This window comes from Gossypium raimondii, chromosome 5 (genome assembly GCF_025698545.1).
Source record: "Gossypium raimondii isolate GPD5lz chromosome 5, ASM2569854v1, whole genome shotgun sequence".
In the NCBI taxonomy this organism is placed as follows: domain Eukaryota; kingdom Viridiplantae; phylum Streptophyta; class Magnoliopsida; order Malvales; family Malvaceae; genus Gossypium; species Gossypium raimondii.
In genome coordinates, this window is record NC_068569.1 from 24,549,082 (window position 1) to 24,559,465 (window position 10,384).

The 10,384-nt window shown below is 29.7% G+C and overlaps 1 long non-coding RNA gene across 1 annotated transcript; it reads left to right on the forward strand.

The window, feature by feature from the left end:
• Nucleotides 1-443: 443 nt before the first annotated feature.
• On the forward strand, nt 444-2,330 carry LOC128041235 (uncharacterized). The gene is made up of 3 exons (XR_008195951.1): nt 444-576; nt 1,050-1,132; nt 2,029-2,330. It is a non-coding gene; the product is annotated as an uncharacterized LOC128041235 (long non-coding RNA).
• The last annotated feature ends 8,054 nt before the right edge of the window (nt 2,331-10,384 follow it).

Genomic DNA, 10,384 nt, shown 5'->3' on the forward strand with positions numbered 1-10,384 from the left:
CCTTCTCACTCATGTGACTAAGTTGTCTATGCTACAATTTTGTTGGGTCATCATCTTCTGTCACATTCACTATGCCTCGGGAAGTTGAAGTGTAACAACCCGATTTCAACCCTAATCGGACATAATGGTTTCGGGACCACAAATTCGAGTTGAAAAAAAAAATTTAATATTACTTTGTGAGTTACTATGTGTGAATTTGATTGTGTGAAATTTTCGTGTTTAAATTTTGTTGTTTGAGTAACTGATTAAATAAAAAGGACTTAATCGCGTAAAAATAAAAATTTAGGGGTTAAAGCTAAAAGTATCTATTTGTTGTTGTCTTTTTATTTGGAAGGTTTAAACATGAAATTAGACCACTAAATAGTTAGTGGATGGCTAAGGACAAAACTAACCTTATTATATATAAGTTATATTTATTTAAATAAGGTTAAATGACTAATTAACAAATATTATAATATAAGATAGTTAAAAGCATAAAAACATTAGATTATTATCATCTTTCTTAGCCGAAACCAAGAAGGAAGAAAGCCATTAAAGCTTAGTCAAGTTTCGGTCATATTCAAGCTTAAATTCAAGGTTCGTTTTTGTTCAGTTTTCGATAATTTTTACGTTTTTGAGATCGTTGCTTCGAATACTTCAAAACCCGTGCCTTAATTTTATGAATTGTTGATGATTTTGAAAAGCACCATTGATGAATGCTTGAGCTTTGTGATAGTTGATGATGAAATATGAAAGATATGTGAAAGGTTAATATGTTTTGTCTTTGAATTTTTTATGAATTTGAGTAATTAGGGTTAAATTGTAAAAACAAATTTTTGAGGGGCTAAAATGTGAAATAAATAAAATGTGTGGGCTTGTAAAGACACTAGGAATATTTGGCCCTAAAGGAGTGTAGCCAAATTTTGTGTATTTTGTGTTTTGAGCAAAAAAAACTAAATTGTAAAAAAGTGTGAAATGTTAGGGACAAAATTGTAATTTGCCCATTTATGTGTTTTTAGGCTAAATTGAATAGAATGGTGTTTAAATAAGCTTAAATTGAATATGTTTAGATCAAGAATTAAAGAAATCAGATTTGGATCTGGGAAAGACAAAGGTGGTAGAGTAGCTGATTTAACGGTCGACGACATCCGGGGTAAGTCGATAAGCATTTAAATTTTGTTACATTCATGTTATATAGTAGATAGATAATATATGGAACCATTAGATGTAGTAAGAGGTTTTGACCAAATATACATATATATATTTGTTATAAGAAATAAGTTAATTGAGTTCGAATTAACTGATATTTAATGTCTGGAAGCATATTTGAACCTTAAAAATTGTATGGAAATTTTCTGATAAGTGTTTTCGTGTAAGACCACGTCTGGGACGATGGCATCTATTTGTATTTTCGTGTAAGACCACGTCTAGGACGATGGCATCGATTTGTATTTTCGTGTAGACCACGTCTGGGACGATGGCATCGATTTGTATTTTCGAGTAAGACCTTGTCTAGGACAGTGGCATCAATGTGCGATTACATGTAAGACCACGTCTGGGACGATGGCGTTGTATGAATCTCTCGACTATTTGATTATTCTATTTATTTTCGATTGGTTCGACAAGTAATGTAAATGAAGATTGTTATGTATTTGAAATGTATGTGCAGGTATAAGTTAGTTGAATAAATATATGGAATTAAGGTAAGTTATTTATTTGGAAGTATATATGGTATGAATATATATGAGTTTTGAATTGTTATGGTTATATATATATATATATATATATATATATATATGCATACTTTAAATTTCGGTTGATACCTATTTTACTTAAAGTAAAAGTTTATGAACATTTATACAAGAACAAAATTGGTTATTAGCTTACATGTATATGTGATAAAAGTGTGATTATAATTATATATATAATATCTTTGTATGTTATTTATGTGCCTTTAATTCTTAATAGTTAAATATTAATTATGCTTACGATTTACTAAGCTTTATAAAGCTTACTGTGTATTTGTATTTGTGTATTTCTGTTTTATAGATCTTGAAGTAGTTACGAGCTCGGGGATCGTCAGTAAAGCTTATCACACTATCGACTAACTACGGTATTTTATAAATTGAAATATCTTTTGAAATTATGGCATGTATAGGTTGGGTGGGAAATAACTTATTTTAGAAAGTGTATGTATTAAAGCCATGCGAAAATGGCTTAAGCATTTTGTATGTTTGTTAGGTTTTGGTGGAGATATGGCTTGATTATGTTTTGATTATTATATAATCTTTTATGGATAGTATTTATAAGGTAAGGTATATACATGCTCATGGTAGTGTTTGAATTATAAATTCTTGGCACGTAAGTATGTGGTGTGAGTATATTTGATATAGGTATTAAGCTAAGTAATGTTTGATTACGTAGAATTAGTTAGATAATGTATACAATGTGTTTGTTTTAGTAAGTAAGTCATTTTAGTTCATGAATTATAAATTGAAATATGAAGAATTGGTTGGAAGCTACTTTATGATCGGCTATCATAGGGTAACCGACTAAATGTAAGTTTGAGTTATGTATTGAATTATGATATATGTTTTATTATTTATATGGATGGATCGAATATATATGTTAAAACAAATAATGGATATGCCGTATATGTATTAGTATTGTGAGACCAATTTGGTTAATTTGATTTTTAATATATATATTAGGTATTTAATGCAATAAACAAATTTAGTTATATTTTGGCTATGTTAAATTGATTTTTAATAGAGAATATTTTGCTATGCTCATGTTTGTGTAATTGGTTTTAATAGGGCAATTTGGTTTAACCATATGATAATATTATAAGTTATGCAAGTTTGGTTATGGTATGAATTTATGTATATAATTAAATATAGTGTAAATGAATTTGGTTTGTGCTTGGTTAAAAGATTTTATTTAAATATATATATATATATATATATATATTTGAGAAATATTTTATAGGTACAAAAGTACTATGGTTCTTGAGTTTTATAATGTTCGATTGTGTAATAGTTAAATTTTGTAATGACCTTGAGATATGGATTTATAAAAGGTTAATGGTTTATAAAACTTATATGCATAAGCATACATGTGTGTAAAATAGTAGTAAATTATTAGTTTATGTTTGGATAGGGATGATGTTCTTATTTTAAATGGTGGTTGTGAAATGAGCATGCAAATTTAGTATAATTGTTTCGTCTTAATTTAGTATAATTGTTTCGTCTTAATTTAAGCATGCAAATTTAGTATAATTGTTTCGTCTTAATTTGTATATGTTGCAAAGTTTGCAAAAAAAAAGTAATAAATAAATAAATAAATAAAAATGTGTCATGTCCGGTAACAGCTCGTAACTCAATCCGGCGACGGTCACGGGTTATGGGTGTTACATGAAGCCTGCATCAAATATAAGTCCAACTCTTCTTCCCTTAATCCACAACCAATGAGCCTTTAATCAATTTCCATGGACCTTACTGAAAGTGTTACAAAAACTATCATCATTAAACTTTCCTGCAGAAATCAAATCTAAATGAATATTCGTTGTATACCTAATATTTCAAGTGTCATCTTGGTTCCATTATTAGTGACCAAACTAACATCTCCCACACCAACAACTTGCACCAAGCTATCACTACCCATCTTTAATACCCCAAAATTGACAAAATTATAATATGTGAAGAACTTCTGTGACGTGACATGAAGCGTAACACCAGTATCTATCACCCAACTAGTCTCATCGCATGATAGATTGATCAAATTCTTATGACAAAGGACTAACAAATCATCAGTAATAACAGTAGTAACATGTTCGAATTTCTCATTATCTCTTCTTTCTTATTTATTACCACCACCTCTATTCTCTCTATTCCACTTGCAGCAAAACTTTTTGATATGGCCTTTCTTGCCACAATTGTCATGGGGTTGACCTTTAGTCTTACAATCTATGTGGCCTTAGGTGATCTCTTCGCTGTAAATGCACTTATGTAAGCCTAACTCTAGCAATGTGAGAATTCTCGATAAAAAATCTCTAAGGCTAGCAGAAGCAACTCAAAGACAAAATAAAGCTCAAAAGAACAAAATAGTCATAAAAAAGCGAAGCACGCCAAGTTTTTGATTAAATTCTCTCGATTAGTATTTATTACTAAAGAATGGAATACAATGGATGATTACAAATGAGAGGGAGACCTCTATTTATAGTTGAGCTCCCCCAAAACCAACGATATAGATTGAATTTCATTGACGGACGAGATCAAAGCCTGTCTACAATTAAGGGATTTATATAATCCCCAAGATTACAAAACCAAATATTATCAAATTAAAAATCTTCTAAGATTACTTCCCCTATTTACCAAGGTAGCTCTAATTTTTTATGAGTGCTTCACTGGGCCACCAAAGCTTCAAGTAGATGGGCTTCGTCACTTATTCTTCATATCGGGCCAATTCACGTGGGTCAAATGAGCTCCATTTAATAGATTGACCTCTATGAGATGCTCTTTGTGCTTTGGTCACGAGTTTTGAACCACAACCTATGACACAATGATGACGTTCAAGTTTTTTGTATCTTGACCTTGACTTTCTTTAACTTTTTTCTCTAACCTTTTCACCTTTATCTTTGTTTCTCCCCCTATTTTCGGTAACTAGAGATTGTGATGGAGAACCTTGAGACATTCTTCTCACTTCTTCATTCAACACATCACTCTTAGCAATTTCCAAGGTTAGAACACCCTTTGAAGCAACATTAATGAGAGAAACTTGATATGTTTCCCAAGAGTTCAGTAGAGTAGCAAGCAACCAAAGTCCCGTAATCTCATTATCAAATTTAAGTCCCATACCAAATAGTCGAATCAACAAACCTTGAAACTCATTCAAGTGGCCGACTATAGAAGTCTCTTCCTTGTAACTTAATGACATCATTCTCTTAAGCATGAACAACTTGTTATGACCGGACTTTGAAGAATACAAGTTTTCAAGCTTGTTCCACAATGTACCCATATATGTCTCTCAATCAATGTGGTTATAGACATTCTCTTAACAAATTGTTGAATGAAATCGTACACTTGTTGATGCTCAAATTTCCACTCTTCATCAGTTTTGACTTAGGATTTTGAGTAGCAAAAACAAGAAGGTGCAAAGATTTCACAAACAGAAAATCTTTCATTTTTTTTCCTCCAAAGTTAATCATTTGTGTCATTCAACATATTTATCTTACTAGTGCTAATATTTATGATTACCAAACACGAGAACCAAGCTCTAATACCGGTATGTTGGGATGAAACCGAACCCAATAAAACACCACAAAAGCACAATTGGTGCTCTTTCACTCTCAATAAATCAATTTGATAATTATGACAAACCCAATAACACAGTATATCAACAATTGATGCAAATTATCCATAATATCACAAACAAAACTAATATATCGAGACATACACGTGAAAAGCCCTTTTAAAGCAATGAGACTTGAAAGTCCACCAAAAGCTCTACCATAAAAATTTTAAAAAAAAAAGTCTTACTAAAAGGTTACAACATAGAACCACAACAAGAGCATATGACTCAACAAATGTCAAGCAAATTAAAGCAAAAAATTGAAAACATTGCCAAAAAAGGACTGACTTGAAAACGAAAACACAAAGCTACAGTACTTTTATGAAAAATTCCACTATCTATAGTTGAGATTCTCAAATCTACTAGTCACAGCCCAAGAGTCAGCTGAAATAGACATCGAATAAACCTTTAAAACACGCTTTTGGAGAACAGAACTTTTTTGTTCTTTACTTGCGGCACCCACATATAAAAATAAATTGAAGCAATATTCTGCTGCCCCAAAACACATATAATAGGGCACACACACATAGGCATTGAGCCTCCCACATAGTGGGACTCATGTGACCTACGCCCAACATAAACGTTGTCCTTTAGCTAGATATACATATGCAGGGAAGGTAGTCCTATTATTGAGCTCAGGCCTTAAATATATCATATAGGAGTAAGTGTCCAACACGGCCATGGGCTAAATATTTTTTTAAAAATTATTTTCATGTAAATTAGGATTTTCGAAGCTCATATTCTTATATTTATGTGTTAAGATTCGAGTGTTGGATAAATATTGAAGCTCCATAATTGCATTATGCTTTTCCCTATTCGTTTCTGTGCACATTTGTGGCATCGGACCATCAGTTGTGCGTGTCTAATGTCTAGAAATAAAATTAAAGTAGTTCTTATCCTATTAATATTAATATTGTAATAATCGACTGTTTGAAAAAGAATTTCCCCTACATTATGTACTTTGAGTTTTGACCAATTATTAAATATATATGAGGATAGTATTATGAACTCATAATTTATGAGATGTTAAAATATTAATTGTATAAGAATTATAAAAATTATTTAATTATAAATTAATGTAAATGGTTCTCTTTTATATAATATTAAATTATGGTATAGTTAGGATGTGGGTGAAAATTTTATTTAATAAATTAAAATAAAATTGATATAACAATCAAATAAGGTTTTGGTTGAAATCGTTAACATGAATTATTAAAAATTATAATGTTTTGTATTTAAATATCATCATTCGTAAATATTTTTTAGATTTTATATGAAAGAAAAATTATCCTCAAAATAATATCTTATGTTTTGTAAAAAATAAAGATTTTTTGGTAATCTCTCTACTAAGTTGGGACACAGTTGAAAAGTGACATCAACTCAATAAGAAACTTAAATATTAGTTATGTAACAAATATATCTAGCCATTAATCTCAGATTCCACCTTGTCAAAAGTAAAGGACCGAAACCATGAGATCACTTCCCTTATGGCCAAAGCTTTTGCAAGTTTAGGATTAGTAACCATTGTTAGAGGTGATCATGGGCCAGGTTCGGGCCGGGTCCAAACAAAATTTTAAGTTCGGGTCTGGCCCAGCCCAAAATATGGGCCTAAAAATTTGTTTAAGTCTAGCCAGAAAGAAAATTACTAAGCCCGAGCCCGGCCCGGCCCATATTTGATTAAAAATAAAAAGATATATATTTAATATATAATTCTGATTAAAAGTCTAAAATATATATATTTAATAAAAAGTATATTTTATTAAAAAATAAAAATATATGTATTTAATATATAATTCAGGTCGGGTCTGAGGCCCAGCTCATTTTTTAAACGGGTCTCTTTTTTTGTCCAAACCCATATTTTAGGTCTATATTTTTACTCGAACTCTCTCATTTCTCGAGCGAACCGTCTGGCCGGGCCAAGTAACCCAACCCATGATCACCTCTAACCATTGTCAAGTGCCCAGATAAACCTTTAATAAAGTTATAACAATGAAGCCAGCTGGTCAATACCACTAAATTTTCAATAATACCACACCTTGGACAAACCGAATCCAACCGCAAGATGTCCTGCAAGGTACAAATTCATTCCATATTCTCAACCAAGGACAATAATTAAGGATATTTTTAATATCGAGTTAAATGTGGGTTTTAGTTCAATTAATCACTCAGTTAGTTTTAGTTTAGATTTTAGCTCGTAATTATTCAGATATTTTAATTTTTAATCCAGTTGTTCACTCAGTTAATTCCAGATTCTACTTTGTAAGTGTGCTGTATGTAGTTACTTGTTCATTCTTATTCTTAATCCAATTGTTCAATTAATTGGTTTTAGTTTAAATTGTTTCATTTCCTATTTTGTAATTATTTGGAAATTCTAATTCTTAATCAGATTATGTTAAATCTAGTCCATTCTAGAAGTATAAAAATTTAAAATAAACAATGAAATTTTTAGAGATTGTGTAACTTAAATCCCATCATTTCTTAAAAAATAAATATAATGATAACATAAGGGGATCTATGATTCTCATTAAGCACAATTGGAGCAACACGGACCATACAGCACAAGTTGTATCTGTATAAAATAGGATTTTTCGACCCTTAAATAGATATAATCAAGACTCCTCTTATATTATTCATTTATCAACATTAGTAAATTTTTTCTTCCCTGTCTATGATTTTTTTTCGAAAGAATTTTCATACAAAATCTTTATGTTTTTATTATTATTATTATTACTACCATTATCTAGAAACAAAAGAGAAAAAATCTTTCTAGTCCTCTCCTCTACCCCGACAATTCTAGGTTGCCCCACAGGCTTTTAATTTTGTACAAAATCTGAGTCAGTAACACCTATGCTAACAGAAAGGAATGGTGGAAAAGATTTGAATTAGACAAGCCGAAATTTTGATGGACCCATAAATTTTCCACGTACGATGGGAAGTACACAAATTATTTTATTTTAGGTCGCTTTCTTTTACTTCGGTGATGGACATTTATCCGATTAATATTAGCATCTTTTTTCTCCTTTTTCAGTTTGGATTAGAACTGACTCAAAAATGAAATAATCTCTGGGTAGAAAGGAGAGCCGGTGCTTGTTTTTCATATCGGACCCTAGCCAAGTTGGTGTCAACTGGAAGCTAGGTGGTCGGCTGCATGGAATGATGATGGTGGCGCAAGTGGGCTGTGCAAGTGGCGGATTAGATGCTGATTAGATTTAGAAAACAATACCCCAAAGCTGTACGTCAACAACCGAGCAAGCGCCAATATGTTTAGCAAACCCCATGATCCATGCACCGGTGTGGTCTCTAATAACACCCCCCGCCGTAGCATGTCCTGTAGCACAATTCCTGGCACCGTCCGTGTTAACTTTCAGCCACCCCTCATAAATTAATATAATATTCTTACAAATTTAATGTTAAATGAACAGTGAATTTGGGGCTAATCAAGTCAAACAGAAAATTTTAATATTTTAAAGTTATTTTAACTAATTTAAGTATAAAACAATTATACATAAAAATTTAAATTACAACTCAATTCAAATGATTATAATTTTTTATTTATAAATAAAATAAATAAAATATTTTTAGTACAACAATAATTTAAATCTAAACTATTCTAAAAACTCTGGATAAAATAATCACAAAATCAAAATCAATGTGAATTTAATAAAATTAAGTAACATTACTGTTCAGATGATGTTCAATATTTTCAATTTTTTCCTTAATCCTAAGTTTAGTTAACTAAAATCGTTGTGTAAAGGACAATTTCCCTACATTTTTAAATATTTTTATTTTCAATATAAATATAAAATTTTAAAAATATTACAATTACAATCAATATAATTTATAAGTATCTATCATTATAATATAAAAGCATACCAGTAAATTTAAATCTCAATGTTTACAATTTTTTGTTAATTTGACTCTTTATTCTTTTTGTTAATTTAACCTTTAAAAGAGTCATATTTAATTATCAAAATTTCAAAAGAGTTGAATTATTTTTTAACAAAAATCCTGATTGAAATGTTAATTTTTTAGACAAGGAGCCCGTATTCATGATAATTTTAAAAAAATTTACAAACTTTTTATAATTTTAAATTATTTATTGCAATCTAATATTCAAGCTAATGTTGATAGAATCTAATAATTAAGAATATAATAATTCGATAAACACTAGCAAACATATATGTGGACTATTATACATGTTATCACGTTAACATTTGAGTCAATATTTTATTAAATTTTAAAAGTTAAATGTAAATTTAACTAAAAATAAATTAAAACTAAATTGAGAAAAAAATATTAAAGACTAAATTTAAAGTTATAGCTAATAAACTATATAATAAGATTAACTAAAGAATTGAAGCCTTAAATTTTGGAACTTGAGTTGATGTTACCAGCATCTAAAGTCAAAGGTTTACCGGCCTCGTGTGACTTAATATTTAATTTTAATTTTTTTAATGGTTTTATTAGCATTTTAGCCTCCAACTTTTTTCCCTTTTCTCAAATAGGTACTTAAATTTTTTTATCCCAAATAGGTACCTAAACTTTAACTCTATTAACTTTTTTAGTCCAAATGAGTAACGCCATTTAGAAAAAGATTTTAACCAATCCAGCTTCAACACGTGTATTATTTTTCCATGTATATTTAAAAGAAAGAAATAAATTATTTTTGAAAAGATAAATAAAAATAAAATATTTAATATACATAAATGTTTTATTTTTATAAAGTAAGGTAAAAAATATTATAAAAGTAGAACATTTATGTATATTATATATTTTATTTTTTTATCTACCTTTTCACAAATACACGTGTTGAAGCTGGATTGGTCAGGGATTCTTTTCCAAACGGTATTACTCACTTGGACTAAAAAAGTTAGTGGATTTAAAGTTCAGGTACCTATTTAGGATTTTGGAAAATGGGGAAGTTTGGGGGCTAAAATGTGAATAAAGCCTTTTTTTTATATATTTTCAAATATAACATTATTTTTAATCATTTTCTTTCTCGTTAAAACTTAGTTAACAGGCACGGTTACTTTCGTATAGCTTGAAGAATTTTCAT